The sequence below is a fragment of the Sus scrofa genome, chromosome 17 (genome assembly GCF_000003025.6).
Source record: "Sus scrofa isolate TJ Tabasco breed Duroc chromosome 17, Sscrofa11.1, whole genome shotgun sequence".
NCBI lineage: Eukaryota > Metazoa > Chordata > Mammalia > Artiodactyla > Suidae > Sus > Sus scrofa.
Window position 1 is genome coordinate 60,337,491 of NC_010459.5, and position 21,795 is coordinate 60,359,285.

Genomic DNA, 21,795 nt, shown 5'->3' on the forward strand with positions numbered 1-21,795 from the left:
GAGAGGGCACGGAACCTGAGTGGGTGGTCCATCGACCCGCCCCCCGTATGTCAGCGGTTTCAGGAGATCTGCACTGATTAGGGACTCCCTGGTTTTCTTTTTACTGAGACTTGAATCCTGTCATGGTTTTAAGCCCCCTGAACTGGCAGTGCTTGTGTGGTGTCCAGAGGGAGGGTCAGGGGCCACTGGGATAAGCCAGTGGGCAATCAGAGAGGAGGGGGCTGGGCTGAAGCCTGGCCCCTGAGAATGACCGTGCCTGTGCCACGGCCCAGCATGGGGGTGAAGACCTCACCTGTGCGCCGAGGGCCCCCATCTCTGCCTCAGTCTCCCTCCCCCCACGCCCCCGTCTCTCCGTCTCTGTCTCTGATGCAGACGCGCTTACTGGCTGGGTGGAAGGGGATGTGCCTTAAAGGGAGTCTGGGAAGGGGCAGCCCCGAGGAGAGTGAAAATGGGGAGAACGTCGCTGGCTGTAGCCGAGAGAAGAGTGCTTCTGGAAGCAAGCCGGTTCTGGCTAAGAGGTCGAGGGAGGACCTGCAGGATGGTGTGGGGTCCGGACGGGCGGCCCTTGGAGAGGGTGAGAGTGGCTCTGGCAGATAAAAGGCGCAGGTGCGGATTGGAGCAGAAGGAGAAGGAAGTGGGAGATGGGAAAATGGATTAGGGTGGAAGTGGCTCCCTTTCAAGAGATGAGGCTCGATTGGTCGTTTAAGAGGATTTGTGACACGTTTTTAGCGTGGGGAATATTTCAGCTGCTTAACCGTTGACGAGGATGATCTAGTTAGGAGGGGACTTTCAGTACTTAAGATAGAAGGGGGAGAGGGCCCCTGAAGTTCACTCTTCCATTTTAAAAGTCCGGCAAAAATACAATAATCTTGATTGGAACGCTCATAATTAATAAAAGGCTTTAGCAATGCAAAAAAAGGTGTTTTTGGCTTCACTTTTTTTTTTTTTTTAAAGAAAAGAAAAACAGCTGGATCTTAGTGAGAACAATAAGCTTTGTAGCATGTTAACTTTTCCTTGTCTCAACCCCAGCCTCCAGCTCTGTGCGGATCTTGAAAAACAGCAGCTCCCACGCCCCCACCCCCATGCAGCCTGAGCGCCCCCAGAGGGAGAACAGGAGAGCTGAGCTCATCAGAGTCTCTTTCTCAAAGAACTGGCATCATTTGATATGTCTGGGTGCCCGCAAGACCCAGTTACAGGCCTGACTGTAATTGACCTGACATGGGACTCACCGATGTGAAATAAAGCAGGCTAAGGAGATTGCGAGTGATCAGCCAAAAGGGAGGAACAAAGCATTTCAGGTAGAGGGCACAGCCTGTGCAAAGGCCCTGGGTTGGGACGAGCTTGGATCAGAGTTGGGGAGGGGAGCGCGCCGGAGAGACTGGAGGTTGTGAAGAGAGAGAGGAAAGGGTGCATTTTGTTTCGAGTGCCCTGCAGAGCTATTGGAAGGTGGGAAGCTGAGGGTGGAGTGAAGTTCTCAAAACTGCACTCTGAGGAGGGCTGTTATATTGTCTTTTAAAAATTTTTTAATTAATTTATTTTTTAAATGTATTTTTTATTATGGTATAGTTGATTTACAGTGTTGAGTCAGTTTCTGCTGTGTGTATATATATATATACACACATACATTCTTTATGTGTATATGTATATATATGCATTCGTTTTACGTACATATTCTTTTATTTCTATATCTATGTATACATGTACACATACACACGCACATGCTTTTTCTTGTATTATCTTCCGTTATGGTCTGTCCCTGTGCTGTATGGCAGGACCAACGTTGTCTTTGATTTGTGACACCCACTGGACTGTGAGAGACATGGGAACAAGGCCGCATCTTCATCCTTCATGCCAGGACCCAGCCGGCCGTTACAGATCGAGGCACGGGAGAGTTTTGGGAAAGAGGAAGGAAGGGAGAAGGAAGTGGAGTGGGGGAGGGGAGGAAGCTGGCAGCAACCCAGCTGCTGCCCCTGCCTTCAGCTGTGGGAAGCTGTACTTTGATTGCAGATTTGGGGCCTTGCCTGGCTACTTAGTTTTTGCATCTGCAGTGTTTGACATGTCTCTACATTTGATATTCTTTTCCCCTTGCATGTTATGCCAGATCTCCTGGAAGTTCTGGGTCTTTCCATCTGGGGAAGAAATTGCATGTTTTTAATGCTCTAAAACAAAACTTATGAAGAGGTAAAGGGATCTCTTTTGCTTATTATTTAGTCGTTCAAAAACTGTGCATTTCTTTTATAGATTTTATATTGGAATCTTACTCTCAGCATTTGTTTTATTGGAATCAGTCTGCAATCCAGGCGTTCCTGGAGTCAGAATGCAGTAAGAAATTGCAAAGGTGAGCAGGGCTGCACCTGCCCTCATGTTTAACCATGCACATGCAAATTCTCAAAACCGCCCAATTCTGTCTGGCAGTGCTTGGCCAGAGCAGCCCTACACGGGGGTGTCATTTCTTGGCCTCAAAGTGACTGCAGTCACCTTGTAATGATTTAGTTAATGCATCCGTTAAATAATGCAGTCACTTTTATTAATTCTCAATCCATCTATGTAGAAGAAATATCATCTGAACAGCCATATGGTTGACTTTTTAATGAATGCAAAATACCTGGATGTCACATGAAGTATTGTGGATGGGCACACAAGTTAGGCATCATGATTTTCTGTTAAATACCAAGCCCAGATAAAACCCTCTCCTAGGAGACCATTACTGTGAGGTTGTATATTTTAAAAAGGGAACGATTCGCAGAGACGGCACAAAGCAGCAATGCATACTTAATAGCTTGTTTCAAGGAGTAAATTAAGCCTGGAACTGTCGAGGTATTAAAGTCGGCAGAGCGGGTCCTGAGTACTAAAGAGAGAAATCTCTGACAGAGAGAGCGAGTTCCTTCTTTTCACTGACTCAGTAGTGAAACAAAGTGAGCTCTGACAATGTGATTTAGCAAAGACTTTAAAACATAACATATTGGAATGGCTGTGTATCGAAAGTTATTTTTCTGTTCTATTACCTTTAATGAACAGCTTAGATCACCAGATATATTCACTGAACTACAAGTGGCTCAGTGCATTTTTGATAAGGAGACGAAAAGCGCTACAGGTCTTGGTGTAATTTTATTTATGGGGGTGTCGTGTGCTCGCTGTCGTGTATATGCTGAAGTACCTGTGTCCACGCCTAGAATATACATGTTTGTTTCCATACATGCTCATATGAATATTTTCCCCTTAGGACTTCTATCGAATTAGAATAGGTTTGATAATAAAGAGTTTTATTGTGTTTTCATCATAAACAAATAGAAGTGCACAAAATCCTTTATTGGAAATTCACTGAAGGGAAACATGTTATCAAATTAGTACCCAAAAGGCCAGCTGGTGATGTGCAGAGATGAATCTATCTCAAATTACTCACGGCTCCTTGGAAAAGGCTCAGATTATTTAGCCCCTGGTCCGGAAAGGACTAAATGTCTCCCACTCCACAGTTTGAAGCGGGGTGCAAACCAACCCACCCCTTGTGTTCACAGTTTAAGTGGGAAGTTTGCATTTGCCTTCTCTGGTAAGTGTCTGCTCTCCCATGGGGGTGTCTTTTGGCTGCTGGGAGGGGAAGCCAGTCTTTGTCTTCTCCCCAAGCCGGGTCAGCCCAAGAGTCCCCACCAGTCCCAGGGCAGCCCCTCACCCTACACCTGGGAATTCTCTCCAGGAGGTGGTGGCGAAGCCCCTGCAGGCTTTTGTAGGTCAGTGCGCCTCAACTAGAACCACGGCTTTGTGACCCCTTTGTCACAAGGCACTGTTAGACTCCCTTCCCCTTAGGTGTGGGGCTTTTCCTCAAATGACCACAACTCAGTTCTTTTACTCTTGCGTATCTTCTGGCTAGAACATGCAAACTGACTTGAAAATCCCCAAAGCTAGTCCACGTGTCCATACCCATCTCCTACTTTTCTGTCTTCCGAGTCCACGCCCATTCATTCATTTGACATATTTTTATTGACGTCTTCTAGATTGGAGGCGCTGTCCTAGAGGCCGCTGTAGGAACCACTCTGATTGAGACTGAAGGGGTCTCAGCACTAATGGGGCTTCCGTCTAACCGGGGGAGAGCACGCTGTTAACTCACTGTGGAGAAATCGATGTCACGTGGGGGTCTGTCCTGGGGCGGGGCCACCAGCCATCGCCTCGTCCAGGTGTCCAAACCTCCGCGCGCTCCTGTCCCAGCAGGTACTGCACTGTGAGCAGGGAGACCCTCCCGCTCTGGGGTGAGCCCTCCAGCCTGAGCCATGCCGCTCTGATCTTTTCACACAGAGCAGGATGCTGCTAGGCTAGACATTTGTTCTGGAGAACAATTTTAGTAACCCCACCCACAAATACTTACTGAACTCCTGCTGCGGGACTTACCTTGTTCTAGGCACCAGAGGTCAAGATGGATGAGGCCCGTCCTGCTGGGCTTCCCTGGGGGGCGGGTAGGAGGGCCAGTGAACAAGCAGGACGGTCGCGGGGTTGCGCGGGAGCCTGCGGCCAGGCCGCGAGTGGTGCTTCTCTGACTTGAGTGAGCTGAGGAATCGCCGGGGCCGCACCCTCAGGGTTTCAGCTCCGGGAGCGCTGGTGGGGCCTGGGAATGGGCATTCACAGGGCGCTCCCGGTGCTCCTGCTGCTGGGGGTGCACAGAATATCCTGAACAGGAGGAGAGGCCAAGCGGGTCACGGAGGGGCAGCAGCCAACGTCCTGGGACGTGAGGGGCCTGTGCCGGGGGATGAGGGACAGGGCAAGGGCAAAGGAAGGTTCGTCAGGGGTCCCCTCACGGGGGGGCCCTTGCCATGAGGAGGGGCCGAGATCGTCCTGAGAGCAGTGGGGAAAGGACGAAGCGTTTTAAGCAGGTGGCGACGTCCCTGGGCCTGTTGGTTTCCTATCCCTGTTCTAACAGCTCACTGCAAACGTGGGTTCTTAAAACAACACACACTCATTGTCTGACGCTTCTGAAGCTCAGACGTCCCGCGGGTCTCACTGTACCCGCGGTGTCTGCAGGGCTGTGCCCCTTCCTTCATCTTTGAAGGCAGCGGTGGTGGACAGTGGGCTGAAGCCTTCTCACTCTGCCATCTCTCTGGCTCACTCTCCCACTTTGGTGGTGTGCGTGGTTACAGGGGCCCACTGGGGGGTCCAGGCCTACCCCCCTTTAGTGGACCAGCAATCTGAATTCCACCCAGAGCTTCAGTACCTGTTTGCCTGGGAGCAGGATTGGGTCTTTGTGGGGACGTTGTTCTGCCCCCGCATGTGGTACAAATTTAAAGCAAGCACTGGATGCCACTCAGCAAACAGTGGGGAGGAGAATGGAATTCAGGGGACCAGCGACAGGGCCGCCGCCTTGGTCCACGAGGAGAGGGGCAGGGCTTGAACCCGGTGGGGGCTGCAGAGAGGCGAGAGGTGAGTGCCGTGGGGATAGAACTGGGAGAGGGAGCCGGCGGGATGGGTGTGGGGTGAGACGCAGGGAGACGAAGGGAGCCGGAGATGATGCTGTTAGCTGAGGGGCGGAGGAAGACAGGCTCAGAGAGTCAGGAGTGAGCCTGCGCTGTTTAGTCTAACTCACCTCCTACGCCGGCCTTTGGAGGAACGCTGACTTAACTTCTGAACAAGGTGAAGCTGGGGCCGTGTCAGTGTCTTAAGGAATCTGTCGCTCTGTGGGTTGGCACTGGCCTTTGGGGCAGAAGGAATCTGTATCAATTCTGGAATGTTCCGTAAAGAACAACCAGGTGTTGAGAGAGACCTCACGGCAGAGGCCGAGAGGGTTCCTGGGAGGGCACAGGCTGACCTGCGTTTGCATCCCAGCTGCGCATGCAGGAGCCGAGACCTCCCGAGAATCCCCGGGTCTCTGCTTCATCGTCTGTAAGATGGGCCTGAGAAATGGACGCTGCAGGGTGTTGTGAAGACAGTAGACGCCTGGACCTGCTCCTGGGAGTTTATAGCCCTATTCCCACACCCCTGTTGGATTAAAATGGGTTCTTGGTACTTTGAGGCGGTAACCTTTTCTGGCTGCTACTGAATTAGTAACCCAATTAAGATGGCCTGTATAAAGCCTCCTCAGAGCAGCCCAGAGTTGGGAAAATAGAAATTTTGTTTGTTTTTTCGGCTTTCGGGTTTGTTTGTTTTTTTTTTTTTTTTTTTCCTTTTGTCTTTTTTCTAGGGCCGCACCTGTGGTATATGGAGGTTCCCAGGCTAGAGTTTGAATCGGAGCTGTAGTCGCCGGCCTGCGCCACAGGCACGGCAAATGCTAGATCCAAGCTGCATCTGCGACCTACACCACAGCTCACAGGAACTCCGGATCCTCAACCCACTGAGCGAGGCCAGGGATCGAACCTGTGTCCTCATAGATGCTAGTCAGATTAGTTTCCCCTGAGCCATGATGGGAACTCCCAGTCTTTTTTTTTTATTTTCAGTGTCCTTAAAAAATATTCTTATTATTCGCAGTGGGGCAGTGAACATTTAGATAAGTTTTTTCTAATTATGTATCAGAACATCTCTGTAAACATCAAGCAACTCTGAGAGGTGGAAATCATTAGATATGAAAACAATATGTTATCTGCCGTGTTTTTCAACTGACTTACTCCCTCCCCCAATAATATCCGCCTCGCCTCTGTGTGCCTTCCCATCTGGGTACACAAAAACCTTGTAAAAAGTTAAAGCCATATTAATATGTTTGTTTTTTCAAACGGTTGGCAATGAGTGGGCAATTAGCAGGTCTGGTTTCGGTTTTAAATTCAGCCCTGCATTCCGTGCAGCCAAGCATGACAGGTTTCTCAACCTGCAGATGCTGAGTTTATTTTTCCATTTGTATTCATGACACTCATGATCTGAAATGGCCATTCCAGTGTCCCCCCACCCCTCTTTGGAACAAATTAGAGGAGTCAATTGCTTCTGGCCCGAGGTCTCATCTGTTGTGCCAAGTGTGACCTGGATGCCAAGCTCCATTCCAGCGTTGGTCTTTATGGCCCGCTGGATGTAAAGAGACCATGACAGGCCTTCTCTGCAGCCTGGGAAGGGCCGTCGGGCAGCATCTCAGAGCAGCTGTCCCTCCTCCAGGTCCTGAGACACTACGTCCGGGGTGGAAGCCACTGCAGTGGCCCCTCCTGCAGAGAAGGGAGGCCAGGCGAGGGCCCCGTTGGGCCTTTCTCCAGCTGAGTGGTTGGGGAGATTATTCCTGTTTTTTTTTTGGGGGGGTGGACAAATTTAAACTCTTTTACTTCCACTGTGATTGTTTATGCAGAATCTAAGGTTGTTGTGTGTGGCTTTTATTTTTAACACCATTTTAGTAACATGGTAAAGGTAATACACTCCGTTTGTGGTTTTTACAAAGTTGACTATAGAGAGAATAGAGAATCCAGAGGTATGTGCACATAGATGGTTTTACAAAGTTGACTCTCATCTACGGAGAGATGCAAAAGGGTAAATTATGATTTTCTTCACTCTCTTCACTTTATTCTCATTTTCTAGAGCTGATATTTTTAGCTTTTAGCTGTTTAATTTTGTGTGTATTCTTATAGAAATACATATACGTTCACCACGATGTCGTTTATAGAATAGTTCCATATGATACGCATAAACCAGCGCCGTTGTACAAATGCACATCCGAGAAGCCTGACTTAGAGGAGTGCTTCCTGATCTAAAGGCGCCTTTGCCTCACGGAACTAAGAAGTATTCCACACATACGAAACGGCGCAGGTACCGTGCGATGCTTTAAAGAAAGATGGTGAGTGGGTTCCCCGCCCCAGTTAGGTGATAAAGACCAGCATCTCTGCCGCACGGGAGCAGCCGTCCTCCCTGCATCCGTTCCTCCCTGCAGTCCCAGTTTCTGAATTTGTTATTCCTTCATTTTTCTTTATCATTTATCCTATATGCATATATCCTGAAACAGTTTCCTTTTATCTAAATGGAATCTTATGGTGTTCTGTCTGCAACTTTTAATTTTTTTGTTGCAAGACATTTTTGTGAACTTAATCCAGATCGATGCATGTTGGTTTAATTCATTCACTCTTACTGCTGCGTGTATGGGAAAAAGGCAGCAGGTGGGGGCAGCTCCAAACTATTTGGTTTGAGCACCTGATTAGAACTGATATTTACTGAGAAAACAGGGTTGATCAGAGAATTCTGCCTGGGGCATTTACAATGGAGAGGCCCATTAAGCTTCTACAGCCGATTCTTCAACACGTCTTGCTGGACCAGAATCTGCAGTTGATCCAGAATTCCGATCCTCCGGCACCTTTAACGCTGCCCCTCTGGCCTTGGCCGCCACCATCGTCTCTTGCCTGGGTTTTGCAGCAGCCTCCTCGCCCAGCCACCAGCCTCACCTTCATCTCCCTGCAGGCTACCTCCAGTGTCAGAAGCATCTTCCTTTTAGAGTCACAGCTCAGCTCAGAGCCCTTCATCTCACTCAGAGCAGAAGCCACAGTCCTTATCCTCATCGCCAGGGTCCTCTGCCACCAGCCCGGGACCTCGGGGCCCTCATCGCCTACCACTGCCCCCTGCTGGCTGCTCTCCCCTCCATCAGGCCAGCCCACCTCCACCTCTGCCAGGGAGTTCTTCCCCGGAGAGCTGCATGTTAGCCTCCTTCGTCCTTTGCTGAGGACCTCTTTAATCACGCTGTTTAAAATCCCACCCTCCTCCCCTCTCACTAGTCCCTGCTCCGTATCCATGATAACTTGTCAGTTCTCTGTGTTTTCTCCTAATGTGCTACACAGTCTAGTCATTGATGCGGTCAGTGGTCTTTTCTAGCAGAATAAAAGCTCCTACTAGAATATTAGTGGGGGTTTTGCTTTGTTACATTCTCTCATGTATCTCCAGCATCCACAAGAGTGTCTGGCACTTGGTAAATACTGTGCTGAGCAGCTGAGTTAAAACGGAGCTGCTGATACACCACTGGGTATATGTGTCTGGGCTTTTCCATTGTATGAGTTGAGGGTGGAGTTCCAGGAGGAGGTGAGACACACAGGTGCTGTTTGCAGCCAGGATCCTAGGGCGAGGTCAGCTGGGGGGAGCAAAGGTGCGAGCGGAGGCTAAAACACAGGAACCGAGAAGGCTCGATTATCCAGGTAGGAGGGAAAACAGGTGAGCGTGGTGTCCTGGAAGCCAGCTGAGGAGGGTGTTGGGTCAGCGTGATGAGGCTGAGAACTGACCATGAGATGCAGCAGCGTGGAGGTCACTGGCGGTCCGGCTGCGCAGTGGACGAGGAGTAGAGGGTGGGGAGGTTGAGGGGAGGGTGAGAGCAACGGAAATGATGAGCAAGAGTAACCCTCGCTCCTGAGACGTGTTTCTATGAAGCCTCATTGAGGTCATTGCTGGGGAGAGAAATGAGCGCAAATGAGACTTTTTTCTAAGGTGAGAGGAATTGGGGCCTATTTGTTTCTTGATGGGAATGATTCTGTAAAGAGAAAGTCGACGACACAGTAAAAGAAGGATGACAGTTGCTGACTGTTGTTCTTGAGTCAGAGCAAGTGCCTGGGGTCCAGGGTCCGAGCAGAGTCTTCAGCCTTAGGAAGGAGCCTGGGCTGTTGGCTTGTAGCAGTAAGACAGCAGAGACAGAGGTGGGCCAGAGACAAGGTGAACGATTTGGGGCCAGGATCCAGTCTCTTCTGATTGCTCCTCTTTTTCCTCAGTGAACGGAGAGCAGAGAGAGGAGGAGATGAGGAGGGGTCTGGAGAGAGAGGAGGGGGAGGTGGGAGCTGGTTACGGAGGAGGGTCAAGAGAGGGCGGATGCCAGCCCCTGGAGGACAGCCCGGCAGCCCGGGGCCCCTGTGAGGTGAGTGGACTGAGTTTCCAGTGAGACCAGTCGACACGTTTCCATGTTTTTCTCCAGCCACACTCAGGAGTGCAGGCCTGAGAGGCCAGAGAGTGGTTTAGGGAGAGTTAGAGCCTTTCAGGAACACGGGGCACGGGGAGAGGGGAAGGGAGTTGACTGCTCTGGAGGATTAGGCTGTGCAAGGAGGGACATGCAGCCTTGGGGGAAGGTGAGAGGCAGGGCCGGGCAGCCGTGGGGGAAGGTTTAAGTTGCTGAGATTTTGCAGAAGAGCTGGAGTTTGGCTGTAGAATGACCCGAGCTGGAGGTTAGCAGATGGCGGCTGGAGAATGGGGTACTTCACGTTTCGAGTATGAAAGTGTGTGGTTTTGTTGGCACTGATGGGGTCCAGAGGAGGGCCTGTGGGGGAGTGACTGAGGGGGAAGAACAAGATTGTTGGAAGGGAGGTCAGTTGATTAAGAGGAAGCTGCTTGTTTTTGTGAAGATTGTCCACGTAACTACTGGGACTTTCCCTCCCACGTCGGAGGGAAAGGGGGGCTGGTTCGTATCCCTTTTTAGGGGTTGGTTTCTATGGGGGGGTTAGTTACAGGCGTTGGGGAGCAATTATACACCCTCGTGGGGGAGATAAAAGGTGACAGAAGAGTGACAGGGAGACAATAATAATACAATTATCGTCTACTACTCATTGAAATATATGTGCCATCATTGTCCTCAGTCACCTGAATGCACTGCTCGGGGGGGGGGGGTGTCTTTATGACAGCCTGGGGGGGAAGGCATGGTGCTGTGTGCACTCTGCCAGTGATGAAACTGTGGCACAGTGGGGTTAAGTACTACTCATCAGAAATGAGACGAAGCCCCCAGCCAGGAGATCAGATTTTGGCTTGACTTCTCTCCCAGATCCACCTGTGTGGTTGGCTTTGTACCCATGACAGAGGATGATGGCCAGGGAGCACAGAGAAGCTGCCCCCAGCTGCAGCGCGTCTCTAGTGGGCTGCGGGCTCAGGGTCACCCTCTGCAGAGCCAGCTGCGTCTGGCCAAGCGTGGCACAGCATCGTGTCTTGAACTTGGTATGTCCCCAATTGCTTATATTTCCGCTCCAGTGTTTAACTGTATATAAAAAAGCTTATAGCAAAGCAGACTGGATTTGACAGTGACTGCCTGCACACGCCACCTAGACGTTCACGGTTAGTTGTAGCCGGTCTTACTTTATCACATGGTCATCTATCCCCTGTCTCCAAGCATCAAACCATCATTTTGAAATGTATTTCAAGGTAAGTTGCAGATATTACCACATACTTTCCTAAATTCATCAACACATGTATCATAAACTAAAGCTCAGGATGGTACAGGGCTTTTTTTTTTTTTTTTTCTGTGTGGAATTAAATGCACAAGCCGTAAGTGAATCATTTCTTGAGTTCTGAGAGATGCAGACACCTGTGTAACCCAAACTCTCATCAAATGCTGAGCGTTCCTGTCCCCATGGGAAGTTTCTTCTGGCCACTTCCGCGTCGATTTCTGCTCGCCCCCCAGGCCCTGGGGACAACTGCTTTCTGGTTACTTTTCACCGTGGATTATGTTTGTGTGTTGTAGAACTTCGTGCAAGTGGAATCACACAGCACGTGCTCTTTGGCTAGCCCCCTTCAGTCAGCACGACGACCCTGGGATTCCCTTGTGCTGTGCACCATACTCCGCCTCTAAATTCCCGAGTATCTGTCCTCCTTTAAGTGGGTCACCGGTGGTTACCCATGCCCATCAGGTGTTATCTGGGTGCTTGGTTTGACTTTCTGCTATTGTGAATAAAGCTGCTGTGAGCAATTGTATGTCAGTCTTTCGCAGACGCGCTTCAATTTTGGGGAGACGTCTAGGAGTGCAATTGCCCGGTCGTGGTGTAGATCGATACTGAGCTTTAGGGGGGGCTTCCACCCACCAATGGAGGGGCGTCTCGGCTCCTCCACCTGACTTGCCAGCGTTTCGTGCTGTCAGTCTTTTCAACCATAGTCATTTTGATGAGGCCGGGTCATTTTCCATTGGAGTTTTTAACTTGTCGTTTCTTGAGCATCTGTTTCTCATTCTTACATCTGCACTTGCGTTTTCTTTTTTTAAATTGGGTTGATAGTCTTCATTACTGAGTTTTAGGAGGTCTAGACTCTGCTCTAGGTCGCTGTCTCTCTGTAACTCTCTTCTTATAGACTTAGGTCCTTCGGTCTGTGCATCACTACTCGTGCCCACACCACGTTCTTTTGATTACTGGCTCTTTACAGGCGGCCTTGAACGCAGGTGTGAGTCCTCTAATCTTGGTCTGAGTTTTGAAATCGATTTCGGTAGCCCAAATCTTTCAAACCTGCCCATGCATTTTAAAATTAACTGGTCAGTTTCTACAAAAAAATTCTTAGAAGATTATGATTGAGGTTGTGTTAAATTTATAGATCAATTTGGAAAGAACTGTCTCTTAACATAACCAGGTCTTCCAATCCATATAGCTGCTGTGTATTCTCAATTGTTCAGGACTTTTAAAAATTTCTCTCATCTATATTTGATAGCCATCAGTGTACCAGTCTTATACATTTTGTTAAGTTTATTTCTAAACATTGTTCTATTATAAAAAGAATATTGTAAATTTAATTTATTTTTATTTATTTATTTTTTGGTGTGTGTGGTTTTCAAGGCTGCCCCCATGGCATATATAAGTTCCCAGGCTAGGGATCGAATCAGAGCTACAGCTGCCAGCCTACACCACAGCCATGGCAACATGGGATCCGAGCCGTGTCTGTGACCTACACCGCGGTGCATGGCAACACCAGATCCTTAACCCACTGAACAAGGCCAGGGATTGGACCTGTACCCTCATGGATACTAGTTGGATTCATTTCTTCTGGCGCTGTGATGGGAGTACCCTTGTAAATTTAATATTTAAAATTTTAAATTTAATATTCAAGTTATTCACTGTTAAATGCAATTGATTTTTTTTTGTATTGACCTTGCAGTCTGATTTTTTTCAGTTGTCTTATTAGTTCTAATAGTTATTTGTAGATTCCTTAGAGTTTTTTGTTTAAGAAATCACGAGATCTGCAAATACAGATGGTTTTGCTTCTTCCTTCCTGATCTTAATTTCATTTCTTTTTTTTAATGTTCAATTTATTTTTTTATCATTGTATTATCATTATTATTAATAGTTATTTCCCCAATACAGTTTTTTCTACTGTACAGGATAGTGACCCAGTGACACATACATGTACGCATTCTATTTTCACACATTATCACGCTCCATCCTAAGTGACTAGACATAGTTCCCAGTGCTACACAGCAGGATCTCATTGCTAATCCATTCCAAAGGCAATAGTCTTCATCCATTAACCCCAAGCTCCAAGTCCATCCCACTCCCTCCCACTCCCCCTTGGCAACCACAAGTCTCTTTTCCAAGTCCATGATTTTCTTTTCTGTAGAAAGGTTCATTTGTGCCATATATTAGATTCCCGATATAAGTGATATCATATGGTATTTGTCTTTCTCTTTCTGACTTACTTCACTCAGGATGTGAGTGTCTAATTCCATCCATGTTGCTGCAAATGGTGTTATTTCATTCTTTTTCATGGCGGAGTAGTATTCCATTGTGTATATATATCATATCTTCCTAATCCAATCATCTGTCGATGGACATTTGGGTTGTTTCCATGTCTCGGCTATTGTGACTAGTGCTGCAATCAACATGCAGGTGCATGTGTCTTTTTTCAAGGAAAGTTTTGTCCAGATATATGCCCAAGAGTGGGATTGGTGGGTCATATGGTAGTTCTATGTATAGTTTTCTAAGGTATCTCCATACTGCTCTCCATAGTGGTTGTACCAGCTTACATTCCCACTGATAGTGCAGGAGGGTTCCCTTTTCTCCACACTCCCTCCAGCATTTGTTATTTGTGGACTTATTCATGATGGCCATTCTGACTGGTGTGAGGTGGTATCTCGTGGTAGTTTTGATTTGCATTTCTCTAATAATCAGTGATGTTGAGCATTTTTTCATGTGCTTGTTGGCCATCTGTACATCTTCCTTGGAAAAATGTCTATTCAGGTCTTGTGCCCATTTTTCAATTGGGTTGTTGGCTTTTTTGCTTTTGAGTTGTCAAATTGTTAATATTTTTTAAGGGATATTATGCCTATTTTCAGTTGAATTTGTTAACAAATGCAATACCTTAACAAAGTTGTTAAGGAATGTTGTTTAAAAATTCAACTGAATTTGTTAACAAAAACATTTCTACAAAGAAAATGTTAGGACCAGATGGTTTCACTGGAGAATTCTATAAAATATTTAAGGAAGATAGAGCACAATTTGTAGTTAGTATTTTAGTAAACAGAGAATAATTTCCAAATCATTATGAGGACAGCATGATACTGGTACTAAAACTTGATAAGATACTTAAAAAAGTATCATTTTTTTAAGATTCCACATATAAGCGATATCATATATTTATCTTTCTTTGCCTGACTTACTTCACATGGTATGAGAATCTCTGGGTCCATCCATGTTGCTGCAAATAGCATTATTTCATTCTTTTTTATTTATTTTTAGTGATTTCATTTTTATTTTTTCAATTAAATATATACAGCATCCTGCATATCATTCTCTGATTTTGGTAATAGGACTATTTTTTCTTTCTTTTTAAAATTGAAGTGTAGTTGATTTATAATATCATGTTAGTTTCAGGCATACAGCACAGCTGTGTGTGTGTGTGTGTGTGTGTGTAAATATAACATATATACAAACATACGCATATAGTCTCAACACACACACATACATATGTATTCTTTTAGTCAGTTCTTGTTGGTTATATATTTTATATACAGGAGATTGTAGATGTTAATCCCAAACTCTTAATTTATCCCTCCCCTCACCCCCTTTCTCCTTTGGTAACCATAAGTTTGTTCCCTATGTCTGTGATCTGTGTTTTGTAAATAAATTCATGTGTGTGCGTGTGTGTGTGTGTGTGTGTGTGTGTGCGTGTGCGTGTGTGTGTGTATTCTGTATATGTGATAGCATATGGTATTTGTCTTTCTCCGTTTGGCTTAATTCCTTAGTATAATGTTCTCTAGGTTCCTTCATGTTGCTGTAAATGGCAGTATTTCATTCTTTTTTATGGCTAATATTCCATTGTGTGTGTGCAACCCATCTTCTTTATCTGTCGATGGACATTTAGGTTGCTTCCACGTCTTGGCTATTGTACATAGTGCTACCGTGAACATTGGGGTGCATGTATCTTTTTGAATTAGAGTTTCCTCTGGATAGATGCCCAGGAGTGGAATTGCTGGTCATAGAGTAGTTCTATTGTTTTTTTTAAGGAACCTCCATACTGTTTTCCATAGTGGTTGTCCCAACTTAGATTCCCACCAGCAGTGTAGGAGGGTTCTTTTCGCCACACCCTCTCCACCATTTATTATTTGTGGACTTATTCATGATGGCCATTCTGACTGGTGAGAGGTGATGCCTCATTGTGATTTTGGTTTTCTCTTCTCCAGTAATTAGGGATGTTGTGCATCTTTTCATGTGCCTGTTGGCTAAACCATGAGTCTTTGGAGAAATGCCTATTTAGCTCTTCTGCAAATTCATTGATTGGGTTTTTGTTGCTGTTGCTCTTGAGTCCTATGAGCTGTCTGTATATTTTTGAAATTAAGCCCTTGTTGGTTGCATCCTTTGCAAATGTTTTCTCCCATTCAGTAGGTTGTCTTTCCATTTTGTTTATTGTTTTTACATGTTATATATATAGCGTTACTATATGTCAGATATATATTGTTATATATATATGCATAGTATATATATATAGTTATATATATATATATATTGTTACTATACGCCAGAGACTGCTTTGCCTGTGTTCTCTTCTAGGCGTTTTATGGTATCATGTCTTATAATCGAGTATTTAAGCCAGTTTGAGTTTTCTTTGGATATGGTGTGAGGGAGTGTTCTAACTTCATTGATTTACATTGTTTCCATTTCACAATCTACAGATTTAATGTGATCCCTATCAAATTACCCATGACGTTCTTCACAGAACTAGAACAAACAACCTTAACACTTATATGGAACCCTAAAAGACCCCAAATCGCCAAAGGAATCTTGAGGAAAAAGAGCAAAGTTGGAGGCATAACCCTCCCAGACTCTGATGATACAGCAGAGCTACAGTGATCAAAACAGGGTGGTGTAGCACAAAAACAGACATATGGATTAATGGATCAAAGGATCAATGGAATAGAATAGAGAACCTAGAAATAAACTGTTTACGTACAGTCAACTAATCTTTGATAAAGAAGGCCCGAATATTCAATGTAGAAAAGATAGCTCTTTAGCAAAGTGACGCTGGGAAAGCTGGGCAGCTATATGTAAGTTAACGATGTTATCATTGGTGGGATTTGTTTTGTTGGCTTTAATATCATCAAGGTGGTCCAGAGCCTGGGCATGGTACCCAGGCAGTCAGGGTTTGCATCAAAGCACTTTTATTTATTACATGTGTGATTTCAGAAGTTATTCAACTTACCTGAGCCTCAGTGTATTCATTGGTAAAATGAGGATGATCATACCTATTGAATGAGATGATTGTAAGGGTCGAAGAGGTAACATTTGTGGATGCTTAACACAGGGCTGGCCCTAGAGGGAGCCCTACAAGTGTTAACTATGTTGCTATTGTCAGCAGCATTATAACTATCGTTACACCGTCATTATCATCATCGTCCTCATGAGTGAGGGCGGCCAGCAGTCCCCACTGGCCTCAGATTGTCCTGATTCGAGCCCTGAGGCCTCAGGCCAGGGACACCCGTGCATGGCACAGGACCTACACTCTGGGTCAGCAGTTCAGTAGCTTCGGGGCTGTGGTCTCCTGCTCTCACAAATCAGACTGTGTCACCAGAGTTTATGCAACCAGGCCTGCACAAATCCCACCCGCACGCTGGGCCCCCGTGACCTGGAGTCTCCATTTGTTCCTTGGCAATTTCCAAGAGACTGGTCACTGGAGGCAGCTGAAGAAAAACATTTCTTCATAGTGGAAACATTTTAGCATGAAAAACGCTTGGAGTCCCAGTTTCCACTCTGCTCTAGAAGCACCACTGTTTGGAGGAGGCCAAACAGCTGTTAGTTTCACTCTTGCAAACCAATCATTTCTAAATAGAGCGATACCACAATCTTAATTTTCCACTCAATGGTGAAAGCAGTCACATTATTCAAAATTATTCATCAGCACTTAGTAATTCACATTCTAGAGCAATCTCGGAGTGCTTTAATGTATATATTACAGGCGAGATTTATAGTGGGAATTATAGTATGGCAAATCATTCTTTAAAATGGTGCTTAAATCATACAAATTTAAAATACTAATTATGTAAAATATATTCTGAATTTTTAATTCCTACCTTTGTTTAACGATACTCTCATTACCAACTTCAAAATTGGAAGAGCTAATCCTCAGAAACACTCAGTCTGAATTGGTCCATAATGGAAACAACCCATATTTTTACCACGTTGCTCTCACCCCAATGCCCTCGTTAAAAAAAAAAAAAGTGAATAATGATTATCTGAAAGTCACAATCATTACCAGATAGTGAAGCATGGAATTCCATGCTGAGAGAAGATTCATCTCCAAGAAGTGCTTGAGAAGCCTTTGATGGCCATGAAATAACTATTTAAGTTAAAAGATAAAATTTAAGAGACATTTCTGCGGAGAACATAACTCTGAAAGAAACATTATCATCATTTGTTCTCTCATGTGTACCCATCGGTGAGAACCTCTGGGGGAAGGCATACCCCCTGCAGCTCTTCACTGTTTGAGAAAGGCTGACCCCTTCTCCGAAGCCAGGAAGAGCCTCGTGGTTTCTCTGCTGGAGTCTGGCCACAGGGCGGAGGAGGCAGATGCCTCCTCTCCTCACCCTCTGTTCCTGAGACCCCCTCTCAGGGAAGGTTAAAGATGAGGCTTGACTCTGAGATGCCTCAACCTAGCCCCTCCCTGCTCCACCCGGATCCCCGCCCTCCTGTCCGTCGGAAAAGTTGGGGTCATGCATTGATGAGCAGAACATCTCAAGGTCATGTTTATCCAAGCATCAGTGTCCCAAACAGCAGCTCTGCTGTTGGAGGGGAGGCAGCAGGGATAATTGGACTCCTACCCACATTCCTCTTCCCTAGCCAGCTAGTGAGCAGAAAAGGAGGTGCTTGCGGAAGGCCAGTCCTTCCAGGGCTGCAGCCAGCAGCTGAGGGACAGGGCTCGCAGTTAAACATGAAAGCCTTTCTCAGCGGGAAAGAGTACTTCACTGCAAGGAAGTCACCCACCCCTGAGGCCTTCCTGCTAGGTTGGACTGGAAGCATCTCGAGGCTGGACTCCGACTCTTACTCAGCTTGTACCCCCCCCCCCCCGCCCCGCCTTTCACAGAGCCAAGAACTTACCACCTGGAATATTTCCAGTTTATGTTCCCTGGTGGAAGTGAGTTTCCTTGTACCCAAACAGAACCCGGGAATAATGAGCACCTCACTCCACGGTTTCTCATCCGTGCAGGGCCTGCCCTGCTCTAGAGTGTTCTCTGCTCTAGAACTTTTAAGGAGGCCTTATTCTTGACTGGCATCTTGGGCTAGTGCCAGGAGCTTAAACATGAGCCAAAGCCGGACACGTGCCCAGATCGTTGTCTCCTTTCAGCTCCGTGGCTCCGTTTCCATCGGGGGAAGGCCAGTCAAGACCAGCTCCTGGTGGCTGGCCTGGCATTTTAAGCGTTTGATTAAGTCCTTACAGGTTCTCTTCTTTGGCACAACGTATCTCCCTTCCTGCCCCTAGTCTAAGCTTCACGTTTCATTTCTTCCACTCGCGGTCTGCCGCTTCCCAGGTCACCTTTCCTTTTGGAGCAAGATCGCGGGGAGCCTTTGAAAAGGGAAGTTGGGGGGCGCACACAGAGGCCTCGGTTTCCGGCCTGTGAGTGGGAATGCTGACCTGATTTTTTTTTCTTTTCTTTCTCCAGGAGTAGCTGATTCAGATTAATCGGTTAGCAGCTGGCGCTTTATGCTGACTCTGAAAGAGTCTCATGGATTCAAGTTTAAATTGGAGAAGAGGAGAGAGAAGAGACGAGTGACAGGAAGAAGGTAAGGAGCAGAAAACTACTGTTTATTATTACTCCCATTGCGGTGGCTGTTTCTCCCAGGGGGAGGCTGGGCATCCCTGAAATCCTGTGGCTGTGCTCAGCTCTGAGTATTGAAGGTGACCCAGTGACGTGTCTACAGCTGGTCTTGATGTCCTCTCCAGTGCTGGGGGAAGGGGCAGCCTCTAGACAGTCCCTAAAGATTCCTGCCTCCTGGGGTTCACACCCAGTGTCATAACCAGCCTTGAGTGTGGGCAGGACCCGGTGACTGTCTCTGGCTGATGAAGGCGGCAAAGGCTCTGGGATGTCACTTCCAAGATGAGGTTATTGAAAGCCTGATTCCTCTCATTCTCTCTGGCCTCCGTCTCTGCATCTCTGTATTTATCTCCCCCCCTTTTTTTTTATTTTAAGTTTCTGTCTATCCCTCCTAACTGCCATCTCTTAAGGGCACTCGAGCAGCTTATAGAGGTGCCCGTGTGGTAAGGGACCAGTGTTCTTGGTCTTGGAAGTAATGCTTCTGAGACCCACCTAGAGGCAGGTGGTGAGCTTGGAAGTGGAGTCTTCAGCCCAGTTGAGTTTTGAGACGACCGCAGCCTTGGTTGACAAATTAACTGCAGTGTCATGAAGGATCCTGAAACAAGGTGACCTAGCTAAATTGTTCAGATGCCAGAGGCACAGAAACTGTGAGATAATTAATGTTTGGGGACCTCAATTTGGGGTCATTTGTTATGCAGCAATAGTTAGCTGATGCACTCTCCAGCCTACTGCTCCATCTCAGCCATAAGCTTGGCCATTTCTGACTCCTGTCCCCCGGCCCCATATATCAATCTTATTTTCGAGTGTGTTATAGGCACTGAATCATCTAGTGTTTGACCTTTAGAGAGGGCACGTTTTTCACCCAGCTCAGTGCCGTCGAGATCCACCAGATTGTCATGTGTGTTAATAGTTTGTTCTTTTTCTTCTTGCTGTGTGAATTCTTGTTACTACAACCAGTCGTATTGTTATACCCCCATCACTGCATTTCCCTGCATTTCTCTGGCTCTGATTTGGGTACGTGCTCGTTTCTGGACCATTTGGCATGAGGAAAGTGATGCTCGACTGGCTTGTCCCCACCCCACCCTGAGTTTGGAGCTTGGGACCAGGCAGGGCAGGAAGCCTCATCACAGCACATTGATGGATGCCTGGGAGTCACCTGGGGCGTTGTCTCAGGGAGCCTTCCAGAAGCAGGGTGACAGTCCCCACGGCTGCCAACAGGGACATGAAATTGCGGAAGGAGAGGGAACACATGACATGCTCATCTCCTCAGAGCACCGTCACTCCTTCGAAGGTAAGAGCAGAGTGAGATGGGTCAGCGAATTGCTTGCAGGAGTGGATCAGTGTCATTCCCTGGCTCAGTGAAGAGATGCTGTGTTAAACACGAGACCATAACAGCAGTCCCACGCCCTGCTTCGGAAATGCGTTTTGGAACTTTCCAATCACAGAACCTATTTCCTGTGGAAGCCGGACTCATGGCAGACACAGTGGACACTAGGCCTGTGTGTATACGTCCTGAATGCTCCGGTATTTTCAAGGTGGACTTAATTGCACCCTGAGAGCAGCACCTCTAAACACCAATTGCTCCGTGAACATCTTTATTTTTCTTTCTTCCTGGGTTTGCTTTTCTTTAGCTTTACTGAGATGTAATTGACAAATAAAATTGTACCGTTGACCTTTGGACAGCATGGGGATTAGGGGTGAAGACCTTCCGGAAAGTGGAAAACCCACGAATAGGTCACAGTCGGCCCTGCAATCCAGGCTTCCTCCACACGTGGGGCTCTGCCTGCACGGAGCCAACCAGCCAAGGGGTGTGTCGCGCCTACAGTATTTGCTTCTCAAAGAGTCTGCACATGATTGTTGTTCAAGGGTCAACTGTGTGTATTTAAACTGTGCAGTGTGATGATCTGATATCAATACACTCTGAGATATTTCCCACAGCCAAGTTAGTGAGCACCGCCACCACCTCGCCTGGCTAGCTTATCCCGTGTGCAGCGGGGAGGGTTTAAGATCCACTCTCGTAAACCTCATGTACACGATGCTGTGTTATTAATGGTAGTTACCACCCTGTACGCCAGATTCCCAAATTTATTCACCGTGTAACTGAGAGTCGGGACCCTTTGACCAGCCTCTCCCCACCTGCCTCTGACAGCCACCACCGCACCCCGTTTCTCTGACATTATTCGCTGTAGTCAGCACAGGACAGAAACAACCTGTCTATTGATGAGTGGATGGGTAAAGAAGATGTGGTATAAATATAAAACATTTATTTATATGTATTATTTAACTGCACATAGCATGGACTATTACGCAGCCCTAAAGAAGGATGTCCTGCCATCTGGAGGGTGTGATGCTGAGTGAAATATGAACAGAGAAAGGTGAGTTCAGCATCGTATCACTTACATGTGGAATCTCAAAAAAAAAAAAAAAATCCAAGAGCATCAGTGGCTCACATCCTGCAGCTTGTGAGCAAGCATCCTCCCGTCCGACTTGATGAAGGACAGGGCGTTGGTTGGCTTGGACGGACTCAAGGGTGAGCACAGTGGTCATCTGATCACGGGTGCCGCCCGTGGGTACCAGAAGCCTACTGCAGGCTGCGCTTTGCAGCTTGCTGAGCAAGAGGCCCAGCTGGAGGCCCCATCACTGCGACACAGGCCACAGGTGTACTCTTGCTGCTGGAAGAACCGTCCTCCAGGGCACAGAAGCCCTGACTCGGCACCAGAATGGGTTGAGCATGAGGGAGTACGCAGAGCCATGACACCGCGTGTTTTTCCATGCTCAGCGAGTAGCCTCATTCTCCTGCTCCTTTTGTAGAATGTGAACTCATTTGACAGAGGAACAAAGCGTGCATTGTTCGTGCCTAAGAGGCCCAGGCTGCAGGGAATCACCCTGACAAGGGATGA